Here is a 15,073-nt window from a genome sequence, read left to right on the forward strand (position 1 = left end):
CAGTCTAGACAACTTGTTCCAGGGTGAACGCAGACTACTTCTGGTTGTCTCAATTTGTTGAAATGGAGAAAAATGCATTCACAAAATCAGTAGATGAATACTGAATGCCAAGAGCTATACTGATTTCTTCTAGTTAAGCAAACACATCTGCAGCAGCAGCTAGAGTTGGAGTCATTGCCTCATTAAGGTTATGGTAATCTACTGTCCTTCTCCAAGTCCCATAAACATTCTGTGCTGACCAAACTGAAGGGCCAAATAGTGATGTGCTGACAATCACCACTCCTGCTTTATATGATTCATTCATGGTGGCTCTAATCTCAGCTATTCCCCCAGGAATATTTTATTCACTATTTTGGCAAGAAGCAGGAGGTCAAAGGCTTCTACTTGAAACTTCCTAAGGTAACATAGTGTCAATGTTAAGATTATCCTATTTTATAAGTAGGTATGTACTTACGCGCACGCACACACACACACACACACACATTTCTCTATCAGACCATATAGACTCAAGTTGAAACTCTCTTTAAAATCTGAGCCCTGTATATTCCTCTTCCATACCACAGCGACATCTGTCTTCAAAAATTAGTGTTAATCAATGCCTTTTTACAATTGCACCTGAAATATTTGAATTTCCCTTTCCCAGCACGCAGTGACTAAGGTAAATCAGTATAAGTCACTTTGGGAAGTCTAGAAAGAGAGAGAGTACTCACTTTGGTGTTACAGGAGCAACTACCATGGTCTCAGACTGATCCGGGCTTTGGAACTAACTCAAGAGTGGAAATGGGGTGATAAACTCTGATTCTCTTTCATGATGGCTAAAGTTTTGTTTTGCTCTGCTCTGCATTTGATTATGCAAATTATGTCAGAGTTAAGGTGCCTTATGATTAATTAAGCATAGCCAGAAATCTTTGCAAGTCAGGGCATCCTTTGACAGCTGATTACCGTGCTTTCTCTGCTGCCTGTTGAGATAACTATGCTCACTTTGTTTCCGGTGGTTAACTATGTTCTGCAACCTTATGATCTTTGGAGATCAGGGAGCCAATTAAATTGCATTTCATCCTACCAGCAATCCTAGCCTACAGCCAATAAAGTACTTTTTAAATATTTTTGTATCTTCGTCAAGGCCTTGGCAAAGCAAGACTCTTTGGATTTGAGAGAGGATATGTGGGTCACATGTTATGAATACCACACAGCATTCCTATTCCTCAAAGAACTTGGACTTCCTCCTATACTATGTCAGTTTCATTTAGCATGTTTAACATAATTGCATCCAAGTTTACGTTGTTTAACCAGAAAACTATTAGAACTTTAGCCAGCAGCCCAACTAGCATATTGGATACATAACCTCTACTATGTTAATACATGTAAAATAATCGATCTGATCCAAAGTTATATTGCACCTTCCTTGGTCCACCATTTTCAGAATCTATTTCTATAGTTATGTGCCATATTTTTGATAGTGTTCTTAACAAACACCCTCAAATCTTCTTGTTGGAATACTTACTTTCACTACATTTGCTCTACCCTGTCTCCCCCTGGAAACCCTGGTGGCACAGTGGTTAAGAGCTACGGCTGCTAACCAAAAGGTCGGCAGTCGAATCCACCAGGCGCTCCTTGGAAGCCATATGGGACAGTTCTACTCTGTCCAATAGGGTCGATATGAGTCGGAATCGACTCGACGGCAACTTTTTTTTTTTTTTTATCATCTCCTCCTAGGTCATGTTGAATTTGGATGTTGATTACCAGCCAAACAACAATGCTGATAAAAAGGGACTCGTTAGCTTCCTCGGCCAAGAGATCGGAGACATTTTCCTAGGACAAAGGTTAAATAGTGGGGTTTTTGAGTGTAGTTTGGCTATCCCATGTCTTCCTTGTCTTCTAAGATATAACTATTGCATTGGCTAGAATATGACACTTTTTCTGATTAAAATTCTACACTTCACATTTTAAGACTTTGACTTCAGATGGTAAAAAAATACTTGGAACAAGAAAGAGTCGTATAGAATATTCATAAAAGCAATTCCATTTTTGTTTTCTCTAGTACCTGTGAGACTGTTCAGTGGGTTAGTCCTCTTACCCCTGAATGTTAAAAGGATCAGGCTCCCTGATTTCTCAGCTTACTACTAAGAAACAAAGTCCTATGGTCACTTAAAGTCATGAGCAAAGACTCATTTCTGTAATTGAAAGCATCGTGCCCAAAATATTGTTCAATCTTTCCATCTTAATTTGTAGATAAATCTTCTCTCACTTCCCAACAGCCACAACCTGCTGCAAGTGGGAACCTGTAGTTTACAAACCTGAGTATATATAGATGGCATCATTTTCTCTCCCTGCCTAACACTTCTATTCTTCCCTCAGATTCCTAAACCCCTGATGGAGTCAAAGCATGGAGAGAGATGAGAAGTAAGGGAGATAGGAAAGTTCTTTCCTGATTGGTAGTATTGTACGATGGCTACATGCTCTCTGCACCTGGTGGATGTTACACACCAGCTTTCTTGTGTGCATTTTTACAGTTCTTGAGAGGCGCCACTGCTGGGCTAACTACCCTCCTTTGCAGAGGTGATACATTCTATTTCTCCAGCTTCTCATCTCTACCTTAGACCCTTGTTTTCTAGTGTTCCTCTCTTTCTACTTTTTAAATTTCTAATTAGAGAAATTCCACATAGTTAACATTTTTCACCAAGGTGATTTCCATTCTTCCTGGAAATGGGCAGAGGGAGCATAATAAATAAAATAAATACCATCTATTGAAAATAATAAATTCTGGGAAACGTGTGATACATACACACACAGATACATATTCTAGAATTTAATCCCTTATACAATACACTTTTATTCCTATTTTATAGAAAATTAAATGGTTAAATAGAGTCACAAAGAGGTTGAATTGCCAAGTGCCACTCAACGCAATAAGTGGGAGAGTATGTCTTACATGAAGGTCCATGCTTGTAACTACTTCACTGTCCTAATTCACTAAACAAGTAACCCATTTGATTCTAAGACTGATCCATATTTGCAAAAGTGTGGAAATTTGTGAGTTAACCTGAATGATTAAGGGTGTGGGCTCTAGGTGCAGGTGTTTGGTTAGACATCTCAAGTCTTCTACTTAATAGCTGTGCAGTCTTGCCTCAGCTACCTTATCTATAAAACGGGGGTATACATACAGTATTAGATCTTTTGAAGGGTTATCAAGAGAAATAAATGATATAAAATAAATAAAATTTATTTATAAATAAAGCATTTAGAAAAGTGTTGGGCATTTAGTTATGATTTAATACATAATAAAGCAGCTCAAAAAGAGTTTGGGATATAAAAAGCACTCAATAAAAGTTAGTAATTATTTTTATCATTACTAATTTAACTCCTACTCCCAGTTGTTATCTAAGCTAAAGTTGATCTTTGAGCTCTTTAGAACTTTCAAGAAAATAAATGATCGTCATAAAATATAACTGATGTACATGAGAATACTTCCTAGCTGCCTTGCTTTAGGAGTGGTGTGTGTGTATGTATATGTGTGTGCGTGTGTGTGTTCTTGTGTTCGTGTGTGTGTAGGTGGAGTGAAGTTACACAAAATTACCTAGGGGCTGGCATGGACTCTGATAGGCCGCGGTTGTGTATTTAAGTCAAAATGTCCTGAGGAGAAATTTCATTTCTTTTCCATCTAAAATAGTACAGAAGCAGTTGCTAGCTTTGTAACTAATTCAAATAATATGTGGAGACTTTTTTTGTCCTTATCGCTCCAACTGGAAATCTAAATTTAACACATGAAAAGGCAATGTGAGAGATTTTGAGGAAGTAACTATGAATTAAACTTTATCTGAAATTGAGGAATTTTATTTATCAAATATAAAAGTTTACCCTGTCGTTATCTTGGCCTCAAGTCTTCAGACTGCATTAGTCAGAAAAGAAAAAAAAAAGAAGTTTTTGTCAACCTCGTTCATTCCTGCTGTAGGTGAAGGCCATTTTCTCAAGTGATTAAGTGGCAGTAGTACTCAATCCATTTTTCCTTCTTAGGCTCCCCTATTGTGATGCATTGCAATACTCTCCCTCTCTGTGAAGCTACCAAAAGGTAGGGGCTGTGGAAACCTGAAGTTTGAGTTTCTTAAAATGAAAGTCTGGGACCTAATGAAATTGTTCCAACATTATGTTGGAAGGGTGTGAGAAAATGTAATGTCCTTTATCTTCTTGAGTGGTCTGCTTGGCAGATATTTTGTAACTGATCACAAGCCAGGGAAAATGATGTGAATGTCCCTGAATAATTAATTAGGATAGGCTAGAAACCCTAACCAAGGCAAAGATCAAAAGCAATTACCCAAATAAACCAGGACTTGTGCTGTGCATTACCTTGGTCCTGTGTCTAACTTTGAATATGCTTTACCTGTACAAACTGGAGCTCTGAAAGAACATCCCCTTCCCTCAATAATATTAACAGATTATTTTACAGTCACTCAACCAAAAGCAAATACACTATTTGATTCAGAATCTTTATACATGTGGAAATTGCTTTGATATAATATTTCAGCGTGCTTTTGTCTAGGTTATGTCAGGTTCTAACATTGAGTACATAATTTTGTTCTCCCTCAGGAAGTTACTTTCATTCTGAAGATTTTAGTTCCCTATTAAGATAGAATGTTTTATGGGCTTAATTAAAACTTCCTTTAGCATAGTATGTACATTTCAATACTTTGTTCTGAGTTTGTTGTTTTAAAACTTGACATGCTTTGAGGTTTCAGTGAGCTCAATTCATGATTTATTTTGAAAATGATGCTCCCTAAATATATTAATACTGCTGAATAACTGTGCATTTCAGTTACAGTTACTTTAATTGAAAACAACAGAAAACATAGCCGAAATTGGCTTTAGCAAATGGCAATGCATAGTCTCAATCAACTGCAAAGACCAGGTGTGGCTTTTCAGAAGATCGAGAATTCCTCTTGCTCTCAGATTCCCTCCCTCCATCTCTTGGTTCGTCTTTCTTTGAGTTGCTACCATTGAAAGTAGACTCTCACCTGACTGAAGGTAGAAGAATTATTATCAAAAGAAGGTAGAATAGATGCTGGACAGACAAAAAAAGTGTCACTGTAATGTTTATAAACAGATTCTTTTTGTACATTCAGAAATGCTTCCCCATTAAGGCTACAAATTCGGAGTATGGGGGAGAAAAAAGGGAGGCCTAAACTTTGAAGAAGGAGCCCTGGTAGCGCAATGGTTAAAGTGCTCGGCTGCTAACCTAAAGGTCAGCGGTTCGAACCCACCAGCTGCTCCACGGGAAGAAGATGTGGCAGTCTCCTTCCGGAAAGATTGCAACCTTGGAAACCCTATGGGGCAGTTCTACTCTGTCCTATAGGGTCGCTATGAGTCGGAATCTACTGGATGGTAATGGGTTTGGTTTTTGGTCAAACTTTGAAGCATCCTAGAAATTGCACAAAGATAATTCTTCCCAAAGAAACATTCAGTGTTACTTAAGGTTACTTAAGGATTTGGTAAGTTAAATGAGCGACACATAACAGTGTTTGAGGCAGACTTAGGATGACTTATTCACATGAAGCAAAGACAGAAAAGTTATAGGAAGTGAGACTAGAGAAACTTGCTTCTTGATTTATTTTGAGAAATATTGGAGAGTCCATTTAGACTAAGCAACCTTAGGTAATTAAATAATCATTCTCCAAGAAGAAAATAAACAGTAGAAAGTTGTGAATGAAGCTCATATTTGAAAAAGTAGCTGTACCGTCATGAGAGTGACAGAGGGAATGACAGCTTTGGGGATGGAAATGGCCTAGACCAGGGCTACTTTTCATCAGACAGCTCTGTAGATGAGCAAAGTTACATTAAATAGTGACTATAAATGTTTCCTATTGTTAATTTGGCAAGCGTATGATTATTTTCCCCTTATTGTTTGACAACACCACGTTTCTGTGACGGAATGAGGTGACAGATATTTTTTAAAATATGCCTGTTTTTTCACTTATTTCATTTATTGCTGTGTTTTGTACAATTGGGAAGTGTAGCCTATTCTTTCTGTGTTCTACTCCCTTTATTATTTGTGTGCACACTGGCTTCTCAGTGAGTTTTTATGCCTACCTGTGTCTGTCTGAAGGCTCCCCTCAGGCTGTAGAACTGCTTTGCCTGAGCAGAGAAATGGAAGCACCTGATAATTTATGACCCCCACTGTGCAGTCTCTTAACTACTGAAGGCTGGTCTGTTGGTTGACAGGACGTCAGGACCTCATACCATGAGGGTTCCATTGCCATCTAGTTGAGACAGCTCTGAGGTGTGATCTAACACTGTGTCCAGAAGATAGTAATTTTGAGACTTTGCTTGACATACTCACCTTTTATTGCCCATTTGTTTTTCTCTGTCCCACCTTCTCATTCACCCACTGATTTTCCTTGTTTGCTTGCTTGTTTTTCCCCTTAAGACTTCCTAATAAACCACTTTCACACAAATCCTCATCTCGGGGTCTGTTTTAACCCAAGCTGAGCACCGTATACACCCTATACGCTGACAAATTTGTTAGCTGGCAGTCAAAAAAATAAACCATACGCAGTACTGTCAACTCTATTTCCGCTCACAGTGACTCTATAGGACAGAGTAGAACTGCCCCATAGGGTTTTCAAGCTGTAGTCTTTAAGGAAGCAGACTCCCACATCTTTCTCCAGCAGAGCAGCTAGTGGGTTCCAACCACCAGCCTTTTGGTTCGCAGCTGCGCACTTTAACCACTGCACCACCAGGGCTCCTATTAGCTGGCAAGACACTCAATAATAAGTCTTATCTCATTACTTTTTTTCTCATGATAGTATTTCCTGTAGGCTATTTGTCACCAATAGAGTTTTTTTTTTTTCCCATCTTGCCCAGTAATCTAGTGTTTTATTTTAGTAAATATGCAGCGACTAATTACTGATTACATCACATGGAGGGGGACCTTCCCCTCTGCATGTGAAGGAGCTTTACTCACTAGAACTACTTCCTTATCATGAAAGCTTTCAGGGCCACCACCATCACCCACCACAGTGAGAAGGAGCTCCCTAGACCAATAACGTATGCCCTGCAAATCCATCCACTTTCAGTAAAAGAAAATCAAGGTTTCTATCAATTCAGTTAAAAACTTGAGAACTAATTCCATGCCATAGAAGTCTGTATCTTTTATATGTAAAATAACCACACAGCAATATTTTAAAAGAAACTTGATAAATGAACAAGGTTGGTAAAGATGATTCAAGAAAAGAATTCCTAGGGATTCTGTTTGCTAGTATAAAATGCTCACAAAAGAAAAAAAATATTTACTTTTTCTTTTAAGTATCTTGATGAGCAAATATTTTCCTTTTCAATCTTGGTTATTAGTCTGTATTTTTATTTTTAAAACGAAACCATAACCCCAAATAACTACTTGCTAGCAGAGTGTTTGAGTCTTCCGGAATTTGATTTGTTCTAACTGAACTTGACCTCGTGTCTTCTAGTTTGTCATTGCTTTCTCATTGCTGCTTATAAGCTATCTAGCACTGTGTCCTTCTCTTCTGACTCTCCTTAGATTACAAAATGGACCTTTGAAACTACTACTGGATTTTTTTTTTCCTATAACAAATCTTAATTTCCTCTTTCTTTTTGCTTAGTACATTTGATTGCTTATTTAAGGGTCATTCAGAATGATGGTTTGCGCACTCACTTAGTGAACTTCATGTATAATTTCACCTAGTTTTAGCTTACCAGAGAAGACAGGGTGTCTTTCTATGCATTCTTAAATAGATTAAAAACAAAATCAAAAAATAAAACGAAACAAACAAAAAAAAAACTCAGAACAAAACCATTTGCAGAACAAAAATCCCTGGGTCAATACGTGCACTGGTCAGGGGAATGTTATGACATTTTCTTATGGGTTGCTTTGTACTTTTCCTTTAACACCCCCCCCCAACACACTCACACACAGACACACACAGAAACACAAACACACAGATACACATCATGGACATTTTAATAATAGCGTGATCCTTGGACCAGCAGCATCTGGAAGTATAATCTGACCTGATAGCTGGTTAGAAACTCAGCATCTTTGGTCCCTTCCCAGACTGAGTCTAGATCTGAATTTTAGTAAGCTTTCCCAGGTGCTTCGTATGTACATTAAAGTTTGAGAAGCAGTTGTCTAGAGGACAGTCTTTCTTGTTGAAACCAACGAGCCCTTTTCATCTCTTGTGTAGGTAATATGTTGCATTTAAAGGAAATAGCACTGGACTTGTGTCACTTTAAAAATAGCATTGGTTTAAGGCATACATATAGTATAGAGAGAAAAGAGTGTACATGCTGAAAACAAGTCTGTTACAAACTGCATAGCTTTTTTTTCTGCTTTATATCATAGAAGCATAGAAAACAAAATCGTCTTTTAAACCAGAATTTTTTAAAAAGTTGTCTTTCAATTGCTTATTGTAGCATATTCCACAAAATAATATTGAAAATCACATATGCTGTGTTGCAGGCAAGGTTTGTCTGAGTTTAGAAAGATCTAAATTATTCAGACTATCTTGACATCTTTGCACTGTAGAATATTTTCCATGCAAGTAAAAATATGATATCTGTTACTTGGATAGATGTGGCTTAAAATCACATAAGCTGTTTACTTGTAAGGTTAAGTAGCTACTTTTTATACCGTTTTATAAACTAATCAATGTATCATAGCAATCAAATGTATTCAAATATAATGTTGGCCTTTCCAGAAGGAACAATTGTAAAATAAAACCATTTTTCGCTGAGACTCGTTATTAAATCAAAACTGTATTTGCTCTTATTATCTAAAATTTTAGGGGCTTTACAAAGGTTGCATACACCTTCAGAAAAGATTACTTCCCTTTTCTACTGCAAATTTTAATAAATAAGTAATTTTGTAAATAGTCAGAATTTTAATATTTATGTTTTAAAAGGGCAATTTCAAAAGTGAAAATACGATGTTGTTGTTGTTAGCTGCCACAAAATCAGCCACCAAAACACAATAGAAATATAAAATTACTGATGAAAGTGGTTACCACTAATTTTTATTACTTATTTAATTATTTTGAACATATAATGCATGAGCCTTTTAATTCTGAAAAGAATTAGCCAGTGAAAACCTTATGAATAGCAGCGGAACATTGTCTGATATAGTGCCGGAAGATGAGACCCCCTAGGTTGGAAGGCACTCGAAAGATGACCAGGGAAGAGCTGCCTCCTCAAAGTAGAGTCGACCTTAATGATGTGGATTGAGTCAAGCTTTCGGGACCTTAATTTCCTGATACGGTATGACTCAAAATAAAAAGAAACAACTGCAAACATCCATTAATAATCAGAACATGGACGGTACAAAGTATGAATCTAGCAAAATTGGAAATCATCAAAAATGAAATGGAATGCATAAACATATCTTAGGCATCAGTGAACAGAAATGGAATGGTATTGGCCATTTTGAATCAGAAAATCATATGGTCTACTATGCCGGGAATGACATCTTGAAGAGAAATGGGGTTGCATTCATCGTCAAACGGAACATTTCAAGATCTATGCTGAAGTACAACGCTGTCAGTAATAGCATAATATCCATACGCCTACAAAGAAGACCAGTTAATACGACTATTATTCAAATTTACGCACCAACCACTAAGGCCAGAGATGAAGAAATCGAAGATTTTTACCAGCTTCTGCAGTCTGAAATTGATCGAACATGCAATCAGGATGTATTGATAATTACTGGTTATTGGAATGCAAAAGTTGGAACAAAGAAGAAGGATCGGTAGTTGGAAAATATGGTCTTGGTGATGGAAACGATGCCAGAGATCGCATGATAGAATTTTCCAAGACCAGCGACATATTCATTGCAAATACTTTTTTTCAAAAATATAAACGGCGACTATACACATGGACCTCGCCAGATGGAATACACAGAAATCAAGTCAACTACATCTGTGGAAAGAGACGATGGAAAAGCTCAGTATCATCAGTCAGAGCAATGCCAGGGGCTGACTGCAAGGAACAGATCATGAATTGCTCATATGCAAGTTCAAGATGAAACTAAAGAAAATTAGAACAAGTCCACAAGAGCCAAAGTACAAACTTGAATATATCCGAGCTGAATTTAGAGACCATCTCAAGAATAGATTTGACGCGTTGAACACTAATGACCAAAGACCAGACAAGTTGTGGAATGACATCAAGGACATCATCCATGAAGAAAGCAAGAGGTCATTAAAAAGACAGAAAAGAATGAAAAGACCAAAATGGATGTCAGAAGAGACTCTGAAACTTGCTCTTGAACATCGAGTAGCTAAAGCAAAAGGAAGAAATGATGAAGTAAAAGATCTGAACAGACGATTTCAGAGGGCAGCTTGAGGAGATAAAGTATTATAATGACATGTACAAAGAGCTGGAGATAGAAAACCAAAGGGGAAGAACATGCTTGACATTTCTTAAGCTGAAAGAACTGAAGAAAAAACTCAAGCTTACAATAGTGAAGGATTCTATGGGGAAAATAATAAATGAATGATGCAGGAAGCATCAAAAGAAGATGGAAGGAATACACAGAATCATTATACCAAAAAGAATTGATCGACGTTCAACCATTGCAGGAGGTAGCATATGATCAGGAACCGATGGTACTGAAGGAAGAAGTCCAAGCTGCACTGAAGGCATTGGTGAAAAACAAGGCTTCAGAAATCGATGGAATATCAATTGAGATGTTTCAACAAATGGATGCAGCACTGGAAGTGCTCACTCATCTGTGCCAAGAAATTTGGAAGAGAGCCACCTGACCAACAGAATGGAAGAGATCCATATTTATGCCTATTCCCAAGAAAGGTGATCCAACCAAATGTGGAAATTATCGAACAATATCAGTAATACCACATGCAAGTAAAATTTTGCTGAAGATCATTCAAAAGCGGCTGCAGCAGTATATCGACAGAGAACTGCCAGAAATTCAAGCTGGATTCAGAAGAGGACATGGAACCAGGGATGTCATTGCTAATGTCAGATGGATCCTGGCTGAAAGCAGAGAATACCAGAAAGATGTTTACCTATTCTTTATTGACTATGCAAAGGCATTCAACTGTGTGGATCATAACAAATTATGGATAACTTCTCGAAGAATGGGAATTCCGGAACCAGAACACTTACTTGTGCTCCTGAGGAACCTGTACATAGATCAAGAGGCAGTTATTTGAAAAGAACAAGGGGATACTGCGTGGTTTAAAGTCAGGAAGGGTGTGCCTCAGGGTTGTATCCTTTCACTATACCTATTCAATCTGTATGCTGAGCAGATAATCTGGGAAGATGGACTGTATGAAGAAGAACGGAGCGTCAGGATTGGAGGAAGACACATTAACAACCTCCGTTATGCAGATGACACGACCTTGCTTGCTGAAAGTGAAGAGGACTTGAAGCCCTTACTGATGAAGATCAAAGACCACAGCCTTCTGTATGGATTACACCTCAACATAAAGAAAACAAAAATCCTCACAACTGGACCAATAAGCAACATCATGATAAATGGAGAAAGACTGATGTTGTCAAGGATTTCATTTTACTTGGATCCACAATCAACACCCATGGAAGCACCAGTCAAGAAATCAAAAGACATATTGCATTGGGCAAATCTGCAGCAAAAGACCTCTTTAAAGTGTTGAACAGCAAAGATGTCACCTTGAAGACTAAGTTGCACCTGACCCAAGCCATGGTATTTTCAGTCGCATCGTATGCATGTGAAAGCCGGACAGTGAATAAGGAATACCGAAGAAGAATTAACACCTTTGATTTGTGGTGTTGGCGAAGAATATTGAATATACCATGGACTGCCAAAAGAATGAACAAATCTGTCTTGGAAGAAGTACAACCAGAATGCTCCTTAGAAGCGAGGATGGCAAGACTACGTCTTGTGTACTTTGGACATGTTGTCAGAAGAGATCAGTCCCTGGAAAAGGACATCATGCTTGGTAAAGTAGAGGGTCAGCGAAAAAGAGGAAGACCCTCAACGAGATGGATTGATACAGTGGCTGCAACAGTGGACTCAAGCATAACAGTGATTGTGAGTATGGCGCAGGACTGGGCAGTGTTCTGTTCTGTAGTAGGTAGGTTCTCTATGAGTCATAACCAACTCGACAGCACCTAACAACAATAACAACAACACATGACCCTTTGTTTTAATAGCACATATATACAGGGAATTACTCCCCTTAATGAGTTTTTGTTGTTGTTGTTGTATTTGCTTTAATTGCATTATTTTAGCACTATAGGATATCACTGTGAACTGTTGGTAGATTGCCATTATCTCCTATAATCTGTCCTTCTAGGCCTTGAAGATTAGGGGTGACCAGGATTATTTATATGTCCCATTTGCTAATATTGATTCAACGCATATTTGAATGCCTGTTATATGAAGAATATACACTTGATAATGGGAATATAATAGTTAATAAAATATGGTCTCAACTTACCCTCTAATTGGAGAAGGACAAGTAAAAATGTAATTATTATTGGATACTAGAAGCCTTGGATCACCATAGGCAAATATGGAAGCATGTGAGAGGAATACTAAACGTCTATGTACCAGACCAATTATTTTTTTCTTTCCTTATTCTCTGTAATCGACACGATGGCAAAGGGTACAGGTTATTCTCTGTAATATGATGCTAGGAATAATAACTCTTTATAGAGTTCGGATGTATTGTAAATTTATGCAGGCATTTTGGGAGGTGATTGGGGCACAGTATCACAAGCCTTTGGAACAGAGAGTTTAAATCATTTATTTTGAACCAATAGTTCCACATTTAGGAAATTCCCTTGGTAACAATTAGATTTGTGCACAAAGATATATGTACAAAAATATTCACTCCCATATTGCCTATGATAATGAAGAAGTGCCACAGCTAAATGATACTATGCTGCCTTTGAGATGATGCTGCGGTCCATATTTAATGGCATTCAAAGGTATAAATAATAAATTTAAAAAGTTATAAATTAAAATGGACAATATTGTCTCATTTTATATGTGCATGCATGTGTGTAGAAAAGGTCAAAGAGTACATGCACATATATATATATATATATATATTAAAGAAACCAAACCAGTTGCCGTTGAGTAGAGTCTGACTCATGGTGACCCCAGAGTAGAACTGTGCTCCATAGGGTTTTCATCACTGTGACCGTTCAGAAGCAGATCGCCAGGCTTTTCTTCTGCCAAACTTTCAGTTATTAGTTGAGCATTTAACCTTTTGTGCCACCCGGGTACATATATGTATATATATGCTTATAGTTATTACCTGTAGGTGGTAAATAATAAGAAAAATTTTTAAAAAATTTTCTCTCTCTCTGTATATATATATATATATGTATAAAAAAAAAAAGTTGCCACCCACCCGAATACCACCCATAGCGACCCTACTGCACAGAGCAGAACTGTCACACAGGATTTCCAAGCAGCGCCTGGTGGATTCGAACTGCTGACCTTTTGGTTAGCAGCTATGGCTAACCACTATGCCACCAGGGTTTCCAGATGTGTGTGTGTATATGTGTGTGTGTGTGTGTCTATATATATATATACATATATATAGTTGTTGTTGTTAGTTGTCACCTAGTCGATTCTGACTCATGGTGACCCTGTGTGTACAGAGTAGAACTGTTCCATAGTGTTTTTAAGGCTGGGACCTTTCAGAAGCTGATCACCAGGCTTGTTTTCCAAGGTGCCTTTGGGCTCTGGGTGGGTTTGAACCATAAACCCATCAGCCAGTAGTTGAGTGCTTAACCATTTGCACCACCCAGGGGCATAAATATATATATTCTTTGTGACAATAGATACAATACTCTTTTTATGTTTTGCTACTTTATAAAGGGCATTTTCCACCAAGAATCTGTCAGTTTGTCATACTGTGGTGGCTTGTGCGTTGCTGTGATGCTGGAAGCTATGCCACCGGTATTTCAAATACCAGCAGGATCACACATGATGGACAGGTTTCAGCAGAGCTTTCAGACTGAGACAGACTTGGAAGAAGGACCTGGCAGACTAGTTCAGAAAAAAATTGTCCGGTATAAACCATATGAATGGCAGCAGAACATTGTCTGATATAGTGCCAGAAGATGAGCCCCTCAGGTTGGAAGGCACTCAAAACACAACTGGGAAGAGCTGCTCCTCAAAGTAGAGTCGACTTTAATGACGTGGATGGAGTAAAGCTTTCGGGACCTTCATTTGCTAATGTGGTACCACTCAGTATGAGAAGAAACAGCTGACACATCCATAAATAATTTGAATGTGAAATGTACGAAGTATGAATCTAGGAAAATCGGAAGTCGTCAAAAATGAAATGGAACACATAAAGATCGATATCCTAGGCATTAGTAAGCTGAAATGGACTTCTATTGGCCATTTTGAATCAGACAATCATACAGTCTACTATGCCGGGAACGACAAATTGAAGAGGAATGGCGTCATGTTCGTCAGAAAGAACATTTCAAGATCTATCCTGAAATACAGTGCTGGTCAGTGATAGGATACTATCCAAACACCTACAAGGAAGACCAATTAATACAACTATTATTCAAATTTACGCACCAACCACTAATGCCAAATATGAGGAAATTGAAGATATTTAGGAACTTCTGCATTCTGAAATTGATCAAACATGCGGTCAAGATGCTTTGATAATTACTGGTGATTGGAATGCAAAAGTTGGAAAAACAACACCGGAGATCGAATGATAGAATTTTGCAAGACCAAAGACTTATTCATTGCAAATACCTTTTTTCAACAACATAAACGGCAAATATACACGTGGACTTCACTGGAATACAGGAATCAAATTGACTACATCTGTGGAAAGAGACAATGAAAAAGCTCAATATAATCAGTCAGAAGAAGGCCAGGGGCCGACTGCAGAACAGACCATCAATTGCTCATATGTAAGTTCAGGTTGAAGCTGAAGAAAATTAAAACAAGTCCACAAGAGAAAAAGCACGACTTTGAGTATATCCCACGTGAATTATCTAATAAGCAGCATCATGATAAACAGAGAAAATATTGAAGTTGTCAAGGATTTCATTTTACTTTAATCCACAATTAACACCCATG

This window comes from Trichechus manatus, unplaced genomic scaffold (genome assembly GCF_000243295.1).
Source record: "Trichechus manatus latirostris isolate Lorelei unplaced genomic scaffold, TriManLat1.0 scaffold00361, whole genome shotgun sequence".
In the NCBI taxonomy this organism is placed as follows: Eukaryota; Metazoa; Chordata; class Mammalia; order Sirenia; family Trichechidae; genus Trichechus; species Trichechus manatus.